This window comes from Lycorma delicatula, chromosome 2, assembly GCF_047948215.1.
Source record: "Lycorma delicatula isolate Av1 chromosome 2, ASM4794821v1, whole genome shotgun sequence".
NCBI classification, from domain to species: Eukaryota; Metazoa; Arthropoda; class Insecta; order Hemiptera; family Fulgoridae; genus Lycorma; species Lycorma delicatula.
The window spans coordinates 159,899,034-159,919,694 of NC_134456.1; the positions used below are offsets into that span (position 1 = coordinate 159,899,034).

At 29.6% G+C, this 20,661-nt stretch overlaps 1 protein-coding gene across 1 annotated transcript in view; it reads right to left on the minus strand.

The window, feature by feature from the left end:
• The window catches only part of LOC142320291 (uncharacterized), a 79,762-nt gene extending 63,054 nt beyond the window's left edge, over window positions 1-16,708 (minus strand). Inside the window, exon 1 of the mRNA XM_075357999.1 lies at window positions 16,606-16,708. The gene's annotated coding sequence lies outside the window, so the exon portion shown is untranslated. The remainder of the gene's footprint in view (window positions 1-16,605) is intronic.
• Between the last annotated feature and the right edge of the window lie 3,953 nt (window positions 16,709-20,661).

Consider the following 20,661-nt stretch of genomic DNA (forward strand, 5'->3'; position numbering starts at 1 on the left):
TTTCTTTCCTTAATTTGTGCTATGGAATATTTATACTTCTAGAAATACCCGTTTTTCAGAAGTGACTAATTTCATGCCAAGCCTGGTTACAAACTTAAAGTGTATCGTACCTAAACACGGGTATATTATAATGCAACCTGTTGTGTAGAATGCCTTCCGTGTATTTAAATTGCATTTTATACTTTTTAAGATCTCTCTCTCTACGCGCGCGCGCACGCACGTGTGTGTGCATGTGTCTGTGAGAGAGAGAGACACGCACCTATGCAAGCCAAACTGCCGTAATGTAAATTATGTGAAAACAACTGGATTGATTTTAGTTTCAGACGTGTAATTTTGAAGCTTGTGATGCCATAGTAAGAACAGTAAAGAAAATTTAAAAAGAATATTATTACCATCATAAAGTACTAAAAAATATAAAAAATAATATTAAAATTGATTACCGTCTGCTCATTAAAGAAACATTATTAAAAGCAGTAGGTTTTAATGTCTGATTTCCATAAAACAAATATCTACTCGTACCAAAATTATTTAAATACTCTCTCATGTTGATAACAAATTTTTTTAAAAATTTAATATGGTAATCGTTTCTTAATGGTGTAACCAATATCAACAGATTCCGGTAAGATTAGTTTTTTTTACAACTGGAAAATAATTAATTGAACAGCAGATGAATTTCAGATAAGAAGAGAAGCTTTTTAGCCTATTTACAAAAAAAAAGTATGACGATGCGATTTTTTGGACTCGTGTTATTTTCATAACAATTTTGAATAATTTCATAAAGCTTGTGGTTTACCAATTACAAGTTAAGAATTACTTACTTTCTTTTCAGTCAAGACCACAATAATCATTATATCTGCAAATATGTATCGTATTAATATTGTATAGAATCATAAAGAAAATTTGCTAAAAAATTTAATGCTTAAATTTTTATATATTGTTATTCTTACAGCAAACGTAGTGGAGAGTTTGGGTCACCCATTGATGGTCAAGAGATAAGGCCTCTCTGGTAAAAATTAGGCTTTAAAAAAAAATTATCATTTTTGACCTAACTATGTAAATCTTACATATTACCTGCAATTAAAATTACAGTACATCAGTAGTACAGGGTTACGTAATTGTTGTCGATATTGACCCTTCTGCAGTGCTCAGTGTTGCATAAAGTAATTTAAGGGAAATCTTACAATTAATTAATTGTATTTACTAGTTTATTCAGCGACAGTTAAAAAGCACAAAGTGAAAGGAATCTATGTTTACACGAGTAATAAACTGTAAAAAACTACTACGATAATTTTATGACCCTGATCTATAAATACTTGTATTACAATTTTAAAATAAATCACAGACAATTTAAATGAACATGAAAATCACTAGCTATTCTATAGAATAATACCAGACTTATTATATGGAATTTTAAACAGTTCAAGAAAACAAAATTTTGTTTATATTTATTTCTATTTTCATATTTAGTATTTGTTTTTAAATATTTAATATTTTTGTTTTGTTATTAATATTAATATTTCTTAATTATAGAAAAATGCTTTTGGCTTAGTCATTCCTACGATTGAAATTTCAGCAAAAAAAATTTATGATAATTATTTCTATTTTTATTTTTTCAGCTGTATTCAGAGAATTAAAACCAGAAAACCTTGGAAAAGCTCAAGCAGCGCGAAGTATTCACTATTTAAAAACATTTTTTTTTTCTAATTAGATTAATATTCTAATGACATTATGTTTTTTTCCTGAAGTTTCGATCTTTGAATCACTTCTCATAATGTTCTGGAATAGATTTCCTTCATTGAACTCTTTTCTTTTACAGGATGGATTTAATTGCTGCGGTTGTAGAATAGGAATAAACGGTTTTCCTTATTATAGAATTCGAATGCATTCTACTGTATGAAACAATGCATTTACAAAAGAAAATCAACGTTTGTTCTTAATTCGCAGCTAATTTTATAAATTCTATCAGTTTATGAGATTAAAAATTTATACGAATAAAAATTTCAAAAATTTATCTAAATATTCTTTCAAAATTAATTTAATTAAATTCGTTCTACTTCAGTTTTTTAAGCTATGCTGAAAACTCTGAAAAAATAAAGGTAGGTTAACATACAGATAATAGGCTAATGAATAGTAGTAATGTATAATTTATGATACGTTTATCCTTCTGTAAATCATAAATAAAAGCTCTTTTCTTTGTTTTTTAATGCATAAAATAATCACGAGTTCAATAAGTAAACAAATAATACCGCCATAACTAATAGGTGATTTATAACTAATAAGTGATTTACAACTTAGCCTATTCAAAATGGATAATATATTACGTTAACTGTAACAGTTTAGTTAAAAACAATATTTGTGAGGGGAAAACAAAAGAAAAAGGGTTATGCTTCGTGTATAATTTTCCATAATTACTACACACATTTTTCAAATAAATTGCGATCCAATACAATATCTACTCTATATGCAAGAAAAGAATAACTTTTAATACGATATTAACTCTCAGTTTTTTTCCATCAGATGTTCAAATTCTACAATTATTATTTAGAAACGGTGACGGGGAAATATTGTTCACTTTTATCCAGTAAGCCTAGAAATATTGGAGTAATCGTTGCCGGATTGAGAAAAATTTCATTCCACCTTAATTAAAATGATAAGGTAAAGGTAATATTATAAAGCTTAAAAGTAGATCGCAGCATCGCAGAAACCTTAACAAATTTAAATATAAAAGAAAATACTTTTTTGGAAGTATAATATTAATTCCCTAATCCAAGTACAAAAACTTAATTAACTGGAGAACTACACAAATTAAATATCTCTATACTGGCCCTTCAAGAAACTAGGTTCTTAAATGAAGACACTTTTGAATCGGATAGCTTCAGAATTTTTAAAGGAAAACTAGGCAAAAGAGCAATAAAAATGTCCCACAATTTTGAACCGCTTCTACAGTCAACAAACTTTTTAGACTCAGTTATTGATTTCAAAAGTGTAAACGCAAGTTTGTCACTTCTGACCATCAAATCATTAAACAAAAAATACATACTAATTAACACACACGCTCCAACAAATAATGATTATAAAACAACTCTATAAAAAGTCGAAGTATTCTGGGATAAATTAGAAGAAACACTCAAAATCCCAGTAAATCATGTGAAAATTCTACTAAGAGATTTCAATGCTAAACATAGTTCTAAAAGGATGTTCTCCAACAATCGCTAAATATCCAATTCAAAATAACAGAATTCTGACTCTAATCAACCAGACAAAGAAGAAATAAAGAAAGAGATTAGCTCACTCAAAAACAACAAAGCATCCGGTGAAGATGCATAAAGCAGAATTATGGAAGGTTGCAGATAAAAAATTCATAACAGAAACAATCAAAATATTTCGGAAAATTTGGACAGAAGAAAAAATTTCAGATTTTTGGCTTGTCGCATTAATTCACCATTGCACTAGAAATCATTCGTTCGTTACAGAGGAATCTCATTATTACCTATCACATATAAAATATTTCCATACTACTAATTAACAGACTTAAAACGCAGATCGATTCAAAATTAGGTGAATATCAAGGTAGGTGGATTCAGTTGAAATAGAACTTGTGCAGAACAAATCCTTAGCCTAAAAACGATACCGCAGTGTCATTTTAGTATTAAAAATCTGTGGACAGTCTCAAATAAACCAATCAAGGCTAAACAAACAGATTTTTAATAAACTGTGGTGCTTCAAAGGTCAAGGACATTTTGTTAAACAGATGAAAGAAGAGTTCAAAAAGTTCAATATTACAGAAAAAGATTGTTTGGATCGTGAGGAATATAGAAGGATAATTTTTAAATTAAAGGTTCCTTTAGGTGAAACGAAAACACTCTTCCGAAGAGAATGGACTGAAGAAAGAATAAGTACAGTCCGGAAGATTTAAGAACATTTGGAAGAAAAACATAGAAACGAAATGAAGTGATATTTGTGTGGTCCTTGCAAACGTATCACCGAAGAAAAAGATGAAAAGATTTAAGAATTTTCTTTGTAATCATTAAAAAATCTGCTTTTCTTTAAAAGAATATTTTTCTACGAAATATTATTATTTATGAAAATAAACTCTTAATAAATTAATTAAAATCTGAAATCTAAAATGATGACAGAATTTAAAATAAACTGAATGAAACTGAAATTTAAAGTAAGCGGGAATGTTTAAATAATTATTGTAACTGATATTAAGAAAAAAAACAGACGAATAAACATGCTATAGACTAGAACGAAGTACATGGTGACAAAAGATATATAAATTTTTATGAATGAAGTACCAAATTCTGTCTTATATCTTTTGAATGGTCTGGGTATATCTGATTTAAAAGAAAATTCTGAAAATTCTTTCAAAATATATACTATTCAGAATTTTTACAGCGTCTATAGCTAATTCCCATGCAGAAAATTGTGTCTTAAGACACACATGGGTTTTGTACTTACTTTCGTCTCATATTAAATGTTTTAATACTTTTACTTATATTTGCTTATTATATGGAACGCTTAAAAATTGTTTATTATCTACTATTGCATATCTATTGTTTATCACATATATTTAACATATAATTCTTTTTTAAAGAAAATTCTAAATTAATAACAGATTTTGATGACAGAGATGTAGTGTCTTACCTTTTTTTGATAACAGTATCATTTTGTTAAAAACGGTTTTATTTATATTACAGAAATTTTTGTTTTTTGAGCGGAAGAAATGATATGGTTTCTTTTCAATTTTTTTTTTTGTTTTGGCCTCCGGGAATCACCGTCAGGTATTACTTCAGAGGATGAAAGAGGATGATATGTATGGGTGTAAGTGAAGTGTAGTCTTGTACAGTCTCAGGTCAACCATTTTTTGATGTGTGGTTAATTAAACCACCAAAGAAGAAATGATATTTGCGACATTCTTAGGTTTACAATTTTATTATAATTTTTTTTGAGATATCACTGTCATATTTTTACTCGTATATTTTCAAATTATGTATTATTACTCTTTCTACAAATATGCCGACATAATTAATTAATTGACTATCAATATTGTAAGCTTATGAATTAAGTAACCAGAAAACCATCAAGTTTATCAAAAAACGGTCTATTAAATGTTTTTCAAAATTTGTTTTCATAATTTTTTTCTAAAGTGAGGAAAAACTGCAACTGACTAAAAAAGCGACATCTTTCAGGAATATTTTTTAAATGAAAAATAGCCTTCGTCTAAATCAAGCCGTCAAGAAACTTTAACCACCGATTTTCATAAAAATAAAAGGATGAATTTTTAAAAGATGTCTGAATAGATAGACATTCAAAGTTTCATACAAGTTACATGTATACGATGTATATATAAATTTGCGTATCTCTTAAATTAATTGAAATACAACCTGAAATTCGGTATAAATATTTATTCTAACATTACCTACAACAAAATTAGGAAATTTCCTTTACATCAGCTCATAAGATCGTAAAACAAGGTTAATGGTAAACTGCCTAACTCCACTATATTTTCCAGTTTAGTCTCCTAAAAATCCTGTATTATAAGTACGAAATCGTAATACTTTCTGAACATCACGTCAACTGGTGTATTGATCATCAGTCTGGTTTTTAGATCATCGGTTTGGAATTCAATTCTCGGCAATGGTATGAATTTAAGCTAAACATTATTCCTAATTAAATTATGTACTCCTAAAGAAAAGACAAGAGCATTTCGACGGGTAATTTTTATTTATATTTTATAAAAATAACAATTCTACCAATACGATAATTTTGACTCTCAGAGAGTCACAACTAAAACTATTGTCTTAGATATTTTTATCTAAGACAATGTAATTCATTACATAAGTAATGAATTAAAGACCCCTAACGAAACATAGGTATTCAAGTAGCTATTTAAAAAATTAAACGTAAAAGAAAAATAAATTAAATATGGATAATTAAATTTATATTCCTTTGTTTCTCTTAGAGGAAAAAAATTAACGACCTTTATAAAATTATGAAAACTATAACGTAACAGAGAAGCTTGTTAAAATGCATTTTAATTAGTTTAAAACAATACATGCACAGAACAGTGGAGTAAATATTCCCTGGATACGTAATAATACCTAATATGTTACGTTAAAAAGAAAGTTTCGTAAAAATTCAGTAAAAGACTATTTGTAAAATAAAGTTATATTATGTCATGGTAATAGAAATAATAACAAATGCAGATTATCTCACAGTAATTTAATTAAAAATTATATCTTTGTTATACTTACATATAGGCTGTTTATCATATTCATGAGAAATATTAGTTTATAAATGTATTTAAAAAATAAAACCTGTTTAACGAAAAAAAACTTAACGAAATTCTCTTACCTGTTTAAACACTTTTTGTTATTAAAGAATTTAATATGAAAATATTTTTTTTTTAGAATTATTCTGATTTTGTAGTAATCGTATAAAAAACTACACTATAAAAAACTGTTTTATTTTTTGTCTTGTCATTTGACTGGTTTGATGCTCCAAGATTCCCTACCTAGTGCCAGTCGTTTTATTTCATAATACTTCGTACATCCTACATCCCTAACAATTTGTTTTACGTATTTAAAATGTTGCCTGCCTGCACAATTTTTCCCATCTACCTGTCTATTCAATGTCAAAGCGACTATTCCAGGATGCCTTAATATGTTATAGGCGAGGTATTAACAAATATTATTTGTTATTATTATAACAAATATTACTAATAGTATTTGTTTTTATTAATATTATTTTTTTTTGTTATTGACTGGTTTGATGCAGCTGTCCAAGATTCCCTATCTAGTGCCAATCGTTTTATTTTGGTGTACCCCGTACATCACTAAAAATTTTTTTTACATATTCCAAATGTTGCCTGCATGCACAATTTTTCCCATCTACCTGTCCCTCCAACATCAAAGCAACTATTCCAGGGTGTCTTAAGATGTGGCGTATAAGTCTTTCCCTTCTTTTAACTATATTTTTCCAAATGCTTCTTTCTTCATCAATTTGCCATAACACCTATTCATTTGTCACTTTATCCACCCACCTGATTTTTAACATTCTCCTATAGCATTTTATATCGTTCCTGCTTCATCCATCTTTAGTAATTCTATTCCCCAAACAACAATATTCTTCTACCACCATAATCTTTTCTCTTCCTATTTTTATATTCAATGATTCAATGGTTCATCTACATTATTTCTACTACATTTCATTACTTTCATTTTGTTTTTGTTTATTTTCATGAGTTTTTCTTGCGTAGGATTTCATCCATGTCATTCATTGTTTCTTCTAAATCTTTTTTACTCAGCTAGAATTATTGTATCATCAGCAAATCGTAGCATCTTTATCTTTTCATCTTGCTTTGTTACATCGGATCTAAATTGTTCTTTAACATCAGTAACTGTTAATTATATGTAAAGATTAAAAAGTAACGGGGATAAGGAACATCCTTCTTGGATTCCGTTTTTTATTATGGCTTCTTTCTTATGTCCTTCGATTATTACTGTTGTAGTTTGGTTGCTGTAAATGTTAGAAATTGTTCTTCTATCTCTATACTTGAACCCTACATTTTTTAAAATGCTGAACATTTTATTCTAGTCTACGTTATCAAAAAACTATTAACATTATAAATTTATTAATGAGGGAAAAGTATTTACTTAGTTCATAATTAGCTAAAAAATAGGGGCAGATCTTATCTTATTTCAAAGTTACTTTTCTGTTAAATTTTATTTCATTACTAAAGGATATGAACTAACAGAAAAATTGTGGATTCTCTTTTGTAGCTAAAATGTTCTTCAAAACTCTGTCTTTAAAATAGTACCTAATTTATAAACATTGGTTCACTAGAAAAAATATTTTTATTTTATTTTTTCCATTTACCGAATTTCAGTAAAACAAGAAATCAATGCATTACATGATTCAGCTGTACAATAGCTATATCAGTGGAAGAAAATTACAATCATAAAATAGTTTCATTTTATTTGAGGAAATTATGACTTTATTCACTGGTCAACATAAAATTTGGAACTGAAAAGGGAGTAGGTGTTCTATATAGTATTTTATATTTGAATCTGAATATGTATTCTGAAACGATCCATCACATAATGTTGTTAATTTACAACCCCTTAAATTTATTTGTTCCATCATTTGTGGAACAAACAATACAAATAAGTTAGTATGTCTGTATGTTTGCTTATTCACATCTTATTTATATTATGATGCATGCTGTGGACCTTTATTTGATACATAACAGTTGAATGATGTCATTTCACGTCAAGCCAGACATGAATAGACATGTCAGTGAGTCAAGTAATCAGTAATTAAATTTTTATGACAGAACAACTTTTGGTATTATTTTATTGAACATGAAGATTGTTAAATCATGTGTGTATGTGTGTGTGTGTGCGTGTGTGTGTGTGTGTTTCATACAGTGTTTTATTGCACTCCATGGTGAAACAATTTTATAAAGTATTTTAAGTTATCAAGTATTTATAAATTAAAACTTGATTATTTCTATAATTAAGTAAGTATTTCTGTAATATTTCAGTTTACTTTCATTCATTAAAACATTTTGAATTTTACAATGAATAAAAATCAGGGTTGGAAAATTTTCCAAATATTTTTTGTTATATTTGCAGAGAATTTACCATGAAAAGTCATTAAAAACCAGTAATGAATCTGTTGAAAACTGCTTACAATATTTTGACTGTCCATTGGGAGACCAAGATAAATCTGAGCTTCACATGTAGCTATGTTAAAGCTATGAGCTCATCCAAGTGCTAAGTTAAACTAGCCCAGTGGTTAGGAAAAAAAACAGTATTGTCTTTTGGGGTAGCTATGACTTGGCAAGAGCCTGCTAACCATTATGATAACTGCTATTTTTGCTTAACAAATGTTACTGGTTTCATTTCAAACAGTAAAAGCAGTATTGAATAACCAAATGTTTTTTCAGCTATGAGATCAGTACTTCATGGTGTTGATTTACCGATTCTGATTGCTCCAACTTCTTGGAAAGAAATTTCTGATTTCCCAGAAGGCTCAACCAATGAAACCTCAACTTCAATAGATATTAATTACATTCCAGAAGAATCTCACCTTACCTCAGCACACAAGCAGAACTGTGCGATCTAATTCGTGACTTGTATTTATCAAAACAACATGCAGAACTCCTAGGTTCAGGACTTAAAAAATGGAATTTATTAAACAAGGATACTAAAATTTCAGTATATAGAAATTGAAACAAAAATTTACTGAAATACTTTAGAAGACATGGTTTTATTTTTTCCTTCCATGCTGTTAGGGGACTAATATCTGAACTGGACATTGAGTATGTTATTCATGATTGATATTTATTTGTAGACTTGTCAAAAAGAAGCTTAAAGGCAGTGTTGTTGCATAACTTGAATATGTTTTCTTCTATAATGGTAGTACATGCTGTTGGAATGATAGAAATGTATGGAAGTATGTCAAAAATTTTAAAAGCTATTAAATATGATGAACACTCAAGGTGAATCATTACTGATCTGAAAGCGACAGGGCTTCTTCTTGGACTCCAGAGTGGCTTTACAAAATATACGTATTTCTTGTTTTTGTGGGATATTCGGGCTACACAAAAATTCTATGCAATTAAAGACTGGTCAAAAAGAAATCAGTTTACCCCAGAAAAGGAAAATGTTGTCAATATTCCCCTTGTCGAAGCACATGATATTATTTTATCATCTCTACACATAAAGCTAGGACTGATGAAGAATTTTTTAAAAGCATTAGATAAAGATAGAGATGGCTTTAAATATTTAGCTGAGGTTTTTTAACAGTTTAGTGAAGCCAAAATAGACGTAAAATAGGGAATTTTTGTTGGCCCACAAATAAGAAAATTAATTTGTTAAAATATGTTTAACAGCAAACTGAATCCTAAAGAACTAGCAGCATGGAAGTTATTTTAAGATGTCGTTCCTGGTTTTCTAAATGAACTTAGTTTTTCTTAGTGAACTAAAAAAAATGAGGCTGCAGAATGTCATATAAAAATTCATTTTTTAGATTCTCATTTGCACTTTTTCCCTTTAAACTTGTGTGATATCAGCGACGAACAAGGATAAAGGCTCCACCAAGATATATTGCAAATGGAACAACGTTATCAAGGCAGATGGGATGAATTTCTGATGAGATGATAAAAAAAGAAGACAAATGGGAACACAAATGGGAAATAAGAAAAAAGAAATTAAGATAAACGTAAATGTCTGCAAAATAAAGGTAGGAAATTTAATTGTAATTATTATTATTATTTTTGTTTTGAAATTTCTATTATGTAAGAAGTTTCTCAATATTTTAAAGGGTAATAACTAAAAATCTGAGTGATGAAGAAAAGATGATTTCATTTTAAGATTTAGCATAAAAAATGCATTCTAATTCACCTATTTTTATTTCACTTCCAAATTATTTACTGGTTTAAAACAATAAAAGCAGTATTGAATACCCACTTTTATCTCAGTTCCAAATAATTTTTTTTTTTTGTTAATCTGTGTAATGCTTATGTTTCAATACCTTAATCATACAAAAAACTTTAGAAATACAAATACATGAGGATGATATGTATGAGTGTAAATGAAGTGTAGTCTTGTATAGTCTCAGGTCGGCCATTTCTGAGATGTGTGGTTAATTGAAACTCAACAACCAATTTCCTAAAAAAATGGTAAAATGTAAAATTCTAATTAATCACAAACAATGTGATCTGGTCATTATAACTAAATAAACCTCGTTGAAATTAACAAACTGACATTCAGTGTACATAAAACAGAATATTTAACGAATATAATTTTCAGAAACGCTTAGGGCTCACTGAATTAATTTTAGATATAGTGAAAAGTTTTTTGGAAGTAATGCATAAGTTATGTTGAATATCAAAAGGTGAAATATTTTTTTGTAGTTAACTATGAAATATGATAAGACAAGAAAAAACAGTAAGTAAAAAAAGGTATTAGAGAATCTCTAATACGTAATATGTAACGTAAAAGTACACTATAAGAGCGTTCTGATAACCCTTTCTATTCACCAAAACTTTACCTGAGTTATATACCAATATAAGTTATAATGTTTTAAAATGTAACTTTGTATTTTCCACAAATTTATTATTTTTTTAAATTCATTTTTTCAGGTCGGATCCATGTTGTCACTTTAAAATTTGTCTGCTGTCCCAGAGCAGATTTAAATTATATCAGAAATTTATATGAATACTTTTAATAATTTCATAGAAAAACCTCCTGATGTCTGTTTTGGCCCACATTATTAACAGTTATTTTAAGTTTGTAAAGAATTTAAAAATATTAAACTTCAGAATTATCATTATTAAAAAGAAAAAAACAGAATGAAGATACCTCCAATAGCTGCTAAGTAAAAATTTAATACATCAGCATGATGAAGAGTAGAAAGTATTGCTTCTCTTAAAGTTTTCTCCAAGAAAATTAAGAAAAACTAAAGTAGGTATGTTTTTATAAAACTATTTAATACTGTTTAAACTTCGATTTAATATCTGTGTGGAACGAGGAAAAATTTTAGAAATATTTTCTTTAAGGCAAAATAACAATATAAAATTTGTATTTTTTAAACTTTAAATTTATCAAATAATAAAAATAATTCCTTTAAAAAAACACACAAAAAACAAAAACAAAAAAAAGAAAGGAATCTTTATTTGAATATCATGCTTATTCAAATCGAGTTCGTAATTTACAAATTTCGCTAATTCAAACCTTATTAAAATGAAGTTCCTGTAATAATTGTATGAATTATGAAGAATAAGAATTAAATGAAGAGTACAATTCTTCATTTCATAAATAAGATATAAAACATTTTTGTTTGCAAACAATATGATTGAAAAATGTTGAATCAAAGAAATATTTTTTAATTCTAATTATAAACATTTATTAAAAAAAGATTGGTAATGCGTTAAACTGGAATTTCAAAGGAACTGGGTTGACCATTCTGGAATACAATTTTTGCATAATAATTCTTTTTGTTAGAGGAAATAAATATTAAGTTTTCATAACAAGTTATAATTATAATTCAATAAATGTTATAGCAAGGTATTCCTGTAGACCTTCTCTCATTTAACACCAGATAAACTATTATTAAATAATGTTTTTCTACGAGAAAAATTCTGGAAGCATTAAAAACTAAATGTTAAAAAAAGAAAAGAAAGTTTGAAAATAAAAATTAAGAGGTAATTCATCAGCTAAGTTAATTAATACAAAAATAATCTTATATAAATATCAAATAAATAGATAATAATATCATAAGATATAATAGATAATAATAAGATATATTATATCATAAGATATAATAATATAAAATATAATATTACATAATATCGAATATTGATTCAAAACAAGCTACTACAAACCCCATAATTACAGTTCAGAAGTTGTTTGTTTTATCCAGACTCAGGGCAGCAATATTTGAAATAATGTCGTTAATTTAAAAGCCTGATCAAATTTAACCCAAAAGTAAATTTAATAAGTAAAATTAAAAATTTATGAAGTAAATCTCTTTTAAAAAGAGTAGCTATCAGATGTTCTTTTGACATTTGCTGAATTTGTTCGTGCGTTTGCAGCTCAATCACTTTCTTCATAAAAAAGATAACAAATACAGGAAGCTATTATTTATCAATCTTTTTTTTCCTGCTAACTTATGCAATTTAATTTCATAAATGAAATTTGTCTTAAAAATTGTCCTCGTCAATTTTGGTGTTTTGATTAACGGTTTTCCGGTTGTTCGACCACTCTTTGTAAAACATATTTCAGTCTAGAATTAACTATTTCTGGGAGTTAAATTAAAATCTAACTGGTAAATTTGTTTTTAAAAACTTAATAAAAAATGCGTATAGTAATTAAAATATAACTTTATTATATCGGGAATGTATTAGTAAAAGGATATTTAATTTTTTCTTTTTTGTTTTTTTAATAACTGCTACTATTAAGGTACAATCACTTAATAACAGTGGCTGTGTAGACGGCTGCTCATGAAACAATGCCCCGCAAATATTAACGTATATCACCAGCACTGACGGGAAATACTTGAGCACAGTTTAATTTACAAATATCAGTTCTTTCACTAGTAGTAATAATTGTTTTTTTATTATATTTAGCTTACCAAAAGATTAACACTTTTTTTTTAAACTTATACTGAAATAGCTATTATTTAAAAAAGGTCGATAACTGGAAAATCACTGATCCAGAAGCCCTGAAAACAATTAACGGCAAATATTTTTGTATAAACAAATCTGCGTAAAATTGTGTTAAGTTAAAAATTATAAGTTGCTTCATCTATTCTTCAATTAAAAAAAAAAAAAAAGTCAATAATGTAATTAAATTGGATATTTTAATAGAAATAATATTATAGTGTAAAATAACAGCACCTCGATTTTTTATTGTCATTATGAACAGATTTACTAAGTCTGTAAACACATCGGCAAAGATAAAACACTACTAATATGATTAATTTCATAATCATTTAATTGTATAGAATGACAAAAAAGACCCTTCTTAGTATATTTAAATATTTTCGTGTCAACAAAATCCTCTAAATCCTTAAGTAATCCCATTACAGGAGAGAATCTGGCATTTCCTTAATAGTTATTTTATCGCCTTCATCTTGATCATTAAGTACAAGTATAAAACGGTTATAATAATAATAATAATAATAATAATTTGTTCCCCTGGGAGGGTACAGGATTGACAGTCCCAAGCTGTCGGAGTTGGTTGCGGTTGTTCTTCCCGGTTTCGTTGTTTGTAGAGGGAACGGGAGGCATGACCGTAAGTCGCTGGGCGGTGGGCAGACGAGAAGTGCTCATCCCAATAGTGTAACCGGGTTGAAGGTGAGCTGATATGAGGTTGCTCTACCGAAGTCTTGTGCCGCTCAGCGACGAGTCAGCCACTTCGACCGTTGGCAGGGATCGTCCCTCGGGTAAGAATATCGGAGACCTTACTGCTACGTTCGAGCTCTGGAATGTCGGTATATCGAGTCAGGCAGTATCTGACTCCCCGGGAATTTGCAGGAGGCGGCTAACTGGAAGAACCCAGCCAGGATCAGTGATCCGGGGCATGTCTAACGTCTCTCCGCCCGCACCTTACGACATATTGACTGACACTGTTTTTTACGGAAATATATATTTCCTCAATTTTTGTGGCAGAGGGTTCACATAAAAACCGTCTCGTTTTAGAAACCCTTTGTCTTCACAAGCGAATCGAAGGAAGAGTATAGGATTCACGAATGTAGAGAAGACGGAACAAAACGAGTTTCGACTAAAAGGCAGCGCACTGATACAAAATTATTTGGTTACTAAAAGGAGAGAAGGAGATTTTGGCAAGATTAGTTTATTGTGATATTTCGAGGCATAACGAAAACTGCTGGAGGACTGGCAAAGAAGGTTAGGAAAACCGCTATTGGACTGTTTGTTGAAACCGTCAACGATTTACAATCGTCCCGGTTACTCAAGGCGAAGAAGATTGGAATGATACACATTGAGGATACGCCACACAGTATACTGAATATTTTAAAAGTGTTGCGTGCAGGGACTTGTTGAACTGCACCGAAGAGCAAATTTTCGAAGAGCTACATGAACAAGGAGTTGCTGCGTGTCGACGACTAAAGATACGACGAAACGGGAAGTTGAACCCTCCATGTTGCATGTCCTAACCTTCAATAAATCGTAGTGTTCGGAAAAAATAAAGGTTGAATTTCATAGATTAGATGTACCTCCGTTTATCCCGACTCCATTGCGGTGGTTTGGATGTGTGAGATTTTGAACAGCGGCACATTGTACGAGGAAACAAATCTGTGTTTATGTTTGTATCCCATTACATCCCGATGACCCGTGTAGGGATCCATCTGTCTGGGTCAACTGTTATGAGAATCATTTTGTAAGATTGAGAAACTGTCCAGAGTACAAGGAAGAAGTAGCAATTCAACATGCTAGGACCACTGAAAAAGTGAACTACTTCGAAGCGAGGAAATTTTTCCAAAATAGATGGCCGAAAGTAATGTCGTATACACAGGTTACTGCGGCTCCTGACGCTTCTTTCAAAGCGAAAGAAATCGTAATTGCCAAGCTAGTACCAGCATTAGCGAGTATGGTTGATGGTATTATTAATAAGAAATCTGGAAATCATCCAGCCTGAGAAGACAGCCTAAACCCGGTAAAGAAAAACGCAAATATTATTAAACAAAAGAGTTTTTATCCACTGAGCAATGAGCCTTGGACCAGTTTCAAGAGGAAGTAAAGTGAAACCAAAATGCAGAAGAAGCCTGAAGCCGAAGAATAAATTGAAAAAATCACCATTCAGGGAACTGAGAAGAAAGAGATTTTAATATTAGAAAAAAAGGATATTAGAGTTTTATAAGCTTTGGACAAATTTAATGAAAGGATGACTTTTTAAAATAATTGTATGACTTTGCAGTTGTTTTGATAAATTTGACAACATTTCTTTCGAAATGGCAAGCGTCTAAAAGTGTGTTTTTAAGTGGCAAGCGTCCTATACACCACAGTTATCTTGTGTTCTTTTGGGAATTTTAATGTTTTATTTGTCATAGAACATTAAATGAACAGGTACGGATTTTTCGTCCATACCTGCTTACTAGTTCTCTTCTTACCAGTTCGCTAGTGATTTTATCAGTGAGGGAAAGAAAATTGTCTTTTTCTGTTTGGGAAAAGGGCTAATGACCATATATGTTTGTACAAAAAAAAAATATAATAGGAATAATGATTACAATAGTCGATGCCCGACTATAAAAACAATAAATAAACAATAATAAATAAACTAACAACACTTCCTTCAAATAGCCATTGTAGACTGACATGATTATCTCAGCCTGCGACGTTAGTCGCTTTAAAAGATACAATTATAGATTTAAAAATGTTATTATTATTAAATTACGCAAGGTAATGTATTACATGCCTGGATTTAAAAATGCTTATCTATATTTTTCTTATATATTTGATTTAAAATAAAATCAAAATTTCATCAAACTAATTTTGACGATAAATAAAAATCCGTATTTCTTATTAATCAGGCAGTTTCATTAAATTCATTGCAAATCAAGAAACGACTGGATTTGTACATCCGCGCTAGCGCTCTTCCACATACTGAGAGCACACTTACAAGCTAGCATAATTCATCATTAAAACAACTATATATTAAAACATGACAATATAATGTATTTCTTTAAGTCTTACAATAACAGAACAATTTTTAAAATTTGGCTTACTTTTTAACAGAAAAGCTGTTTATTTGCATAAATTACTAATAAAATATATTTTAAATTTCATCCGTTGTTTAATAAAATTAAAATTAAACTCCGCTTTAAAAAGTTAAAGTTCTGATTTCATAAAAACACAGACTTTATGTTAATAAATTAGTAATTAGATAAATAAAATGTATCTTTTCCGTTTGAAAACTTGATGTTTGTTTAAAAAAGTTAGTTTTATTATTATTATTTTTTAAATGGATAAATAACATTTCAATTAAAATAAAAGTGATTAATTTTTTTTCTGAAATATAAAATACATTAAACTAATTAAGAGTCATACTTATTAAGAATAAAATATTTTATTACCTGATATTCTTTTATGATCTTTTGAAAGTGAAATGAACGAGAAGCCAGAAAACACAAAACGAAGTTAAAACCCTGTAACAACCGGTACTGCTATATACAACAGATGCGAACGGTGTATGAGGCAGTCTAGACGTTAAGGAACAGCATGCTGGACGTTAAGGAACAGTACACAAGACAAATGGTGGGGGAGATATGTCTATCTCTTCTGTTTATAAGTGATTTTACTTTGCAGGAAAAACGGTTCTGCAAAACACATCCGCTATATTAACAATAGGTTGTCGTAAATAATAATTTATCTTAACGTAGAAGCATATTTTTATGTCAATTAATACTTTTATTTTTTAAAGTAGTGAGATAACCACAACTAAGTTACAGACAAATTAGGAGAGACAAAGAAGAAGAAGCTTATCTGAAATAATAAAAAAAATTGAAGGATAACAATAAAACAAATATATACAACAAAATCTAATCTCTACAAATCTCTACAAAATCTAAGCCTATTTTAAAAATGGCATAAATTACTTGTAATATTAATGACGCTATAAATACTGTACAACTCTTTATTTTATATTTTTTTTTACTCGCATGCGAGTCAAATGTATTTTGTCGGATAACTTTACATCCACCCTTCTTATCTACCTGGGCATAGAAAAATTGTAAATTAGGGATATCAACTGAAAATTGTTACAGAAGGTAATAATTAAGGTAATAATAAAGAAATAAATTATTAGTTATTTTATACTGCAGGAATACACAAATGTAAAAATATTATTTCGTAATTCAAAACATTAATACAGTAAGTAACACGCACAACATTAATATAGTAATATATAACCAAGTTGAGTGACGAATTTTCGAATTTAAATTTTTCATCTGTAAATTATTAAAGTATAAAGATATAAAAAGTCTTCCGAAAGTTTCAGCTCCTAATTTGCTATAGATAAAAAGTTACAGAAATTTAAAGAACACCGAACGTAGCGCGGGAGCGGCAGCCACTCTGGCGCGCGCGGGTTGTTTTTCGTGCCAGTTATTAGTACAAGCGCGTCGGCTCATTAAAAAAAAATATAATACTGATTACTTTGTTTTAAGATTTGTTTTTATATATTTTTAACGTTTAACAGGGTAAAACTTATTATTTATTAATAAATAAACCGCGCGCCCGAGAGGCTACCGTTCCCGCTACTTTTGATGTTCTTTAAATTTCTGTAACATTTTTCTATGTCATATTAAGAGATGAAACTTTCTGAAAAACTTTTTCATGTCTTAAACTTTAATACTTTACAGATAAAAAGTTTTAATTCAAAACTTAGTCACTCAACTTTTTCAGTTGAATAAGTAAATTCATGAAAACGCACCAAACATTTTTTTTAAATTTTTGATTGATTAAAAATCACTTGAAGATTGTTTTATAAAAAATTCAAAGAGAAATGTTAACGTTTGGACGAGATATCGTGAGTTAAAAGAAAAAAAAAACATTAAAATTTCTATTTCGCATTTTTGATTAAAAATTCAATTCAGACAATGCTTCTCAAAAGTTTTAAATCAAGTTAAACTTCATATTCGAATTCAGCATCCTCGAAAACATAAAGTATGATCAAAATTAGCGATTAGAACGATTTTATCCCTTTTAATTATTTCTAAGCGACTTTTTGGAGGAGTCCAGCTCGTCTATGATCAACCAGTATTCAGGTAGCGTACCTTTAGAAGAAAATATTCATATTACATCTAGAAACGACTATTTTTCCAACTCTAAGGCCTGGGACAGACGATCGTTTATTTTACGTGTGTTGTAATGCACGTAGTTTTTAGCGAACGTTTTAGCGCACGTTTAGTAATTGTCACAGGAACGTTGTATATTTACAAAAGTGCACTAGCTACATTTTTAGTGAAATTATATTCACTTCAGACACTATGAACGATGTTAAAGTGTGTAAATTTTCATATTTGGTTTTACCTAAAAACATAAAAAGAAGCATAAAAAAAGAAAGTGGTGGGTGCATCCTCTAAATTTTGAAAGATATCTGTATGGTCATTTATATACTCTGTGTGCATGTCTTAGAGCTGATGAAGACAAATTTTTTAATTATTTTCGGACGTCTACAAATTCCATTGATGAGCTGCTGCATCTATAAGAAATCACATAGCAAGGCAAGATACCAGTATGAGGAGCGCAGAAATGCTTGCTATTACTTTAAGGTAAGTACCAAAACTTATTCAATACATTTAATTTTATTAACTGTGAACTGCCTACAAAATAACTCGCAAAATAAGAATAATAAGTACAATATTTATAAATTACAAATTTTATAATGTGGACTGAGTGAGCCATCTTCGACATGTGATTCATCAGCAGAGTAGCAGCTGGAAGAAAAATTTGAAAAAATTAGCTGTTGATGACGGTCTTAGATAAATTTCGAGAAAAATGTAGAAAAAACAGTAGTACTGTTATTTGTTTTAAGATGCATGGCAGTAAATTTTTGCGTATAAGAAACATTTAAGTTATTTCTTTCTGCACTATTTGCCGTATCTGCAGATTTTAGCAAGCTTTGCACAAGTTGCAGTGTATGCATTCTTAATGTAAACTTTTGTTCAGAATTTAATTTCCGAACTGAAGGCAGAACAGATTCAAGAAAGAATAGATCCTCATCTTCTTCACATAAATCTTGCTTTGGTTGATGAGCATCCATAAAACTGATCAACTTATCTTCAATATAATTAATTTTTCGAGCACACTTTGCAGAATTTACTACCACAGGTTGTTTTGAAGTTGGAGTAACTTGCTGATCTACAGTTTCCTCAACATCATTTTCACAACTGTCACTCTCCTTATCAATACTATTATTATTTTCCTGTTCTAGATTTTCTGAAATATTGCTGTCGGTAGCTCGCAATTCCATGGGCTTTTCTAAAAAAACGTAGCTATTCTTCATATACGTACTTCCTATGTTTTTTTACCTCAGAGCCCGACCTACTGGCTTCTATTTTATTTTTGCGGTTTCGGACAAAGTTATCTCTTATACTTCTCTATTTCTTCTTTGTATCTTGTACTGTAAAAAAATAATAACATTTCTGAGTTGTTCAATTATAAAAACAAAGAAATGACAATATAAGAAAAAATAATAACAACATGAGTTGTCCAATTGTAAGGGCTGGTTTTATTTTCAGGTATCTTGGCAGTGGATGCAGTTTAAAGGATTTGCGCTATTACTCGTAGTTCAGGACTACGACGGCATTGGACGTTCAACGGCAGTGAAACTGTAAGAACTGTGTGCAGAACAATGTGGGATGTGATGAAACCAAAATATATTCCTGTTCATAATACAGCAGATTGGAATAATATAGCGGAGGGTTTTAGAAATCGAGCTAATTTTCCCAACTGTGTGAGGGATGTAGACGGTAAACACATTCGAATTATAAAACCAACTGCAAGAGGATCTTCATGTATAAACTCTAAACATTATTTTTCCATCGTACTACTGTATTAGCAGTAGCTGATTTAAATTACAGTTTTATCTACGTCGACATTGGATCTTTTGGAAAAGACTCGGATTCTACGAATTTAAAAAATGTTTCTTTATAAGAAAGATGGAGACTAACACACTAATGCTTCCTAGACACAAACAAGTATCGGGTGTTATGATACTTAACCTTTTGCGTTTCTGAGAGATGAAACATTTGTGCTCCACCTAATTTTCTTCGTCTTACTCTGGCAAATAATTAGCAGTACCGAAAAGAGTCTTTAACTACAGGTTGTCAAGGACTAGTCGTTATGTGGAATGTACCTTTGGAATTCTTAGCAACAAGTGGCGTATATTTCACAGGCCAATTGATGTCAATGTAGATTTTGCTGTTGACATTGTAAAGTGTTGTGTATTGCACAATTTTGTCCGCAAAGGCGATGGTTATAATTTTGACGATACCCAAACTATCGTGGGATTAGGAGATTTTGATTTCGACGGTAATATAACGTAAATAGATCTATTAAACGCTACCGAAATGCACTCATAAATCATTTTTTAAGTGAGGCTGGACAATTGCCTTGGCAATATAACAGAG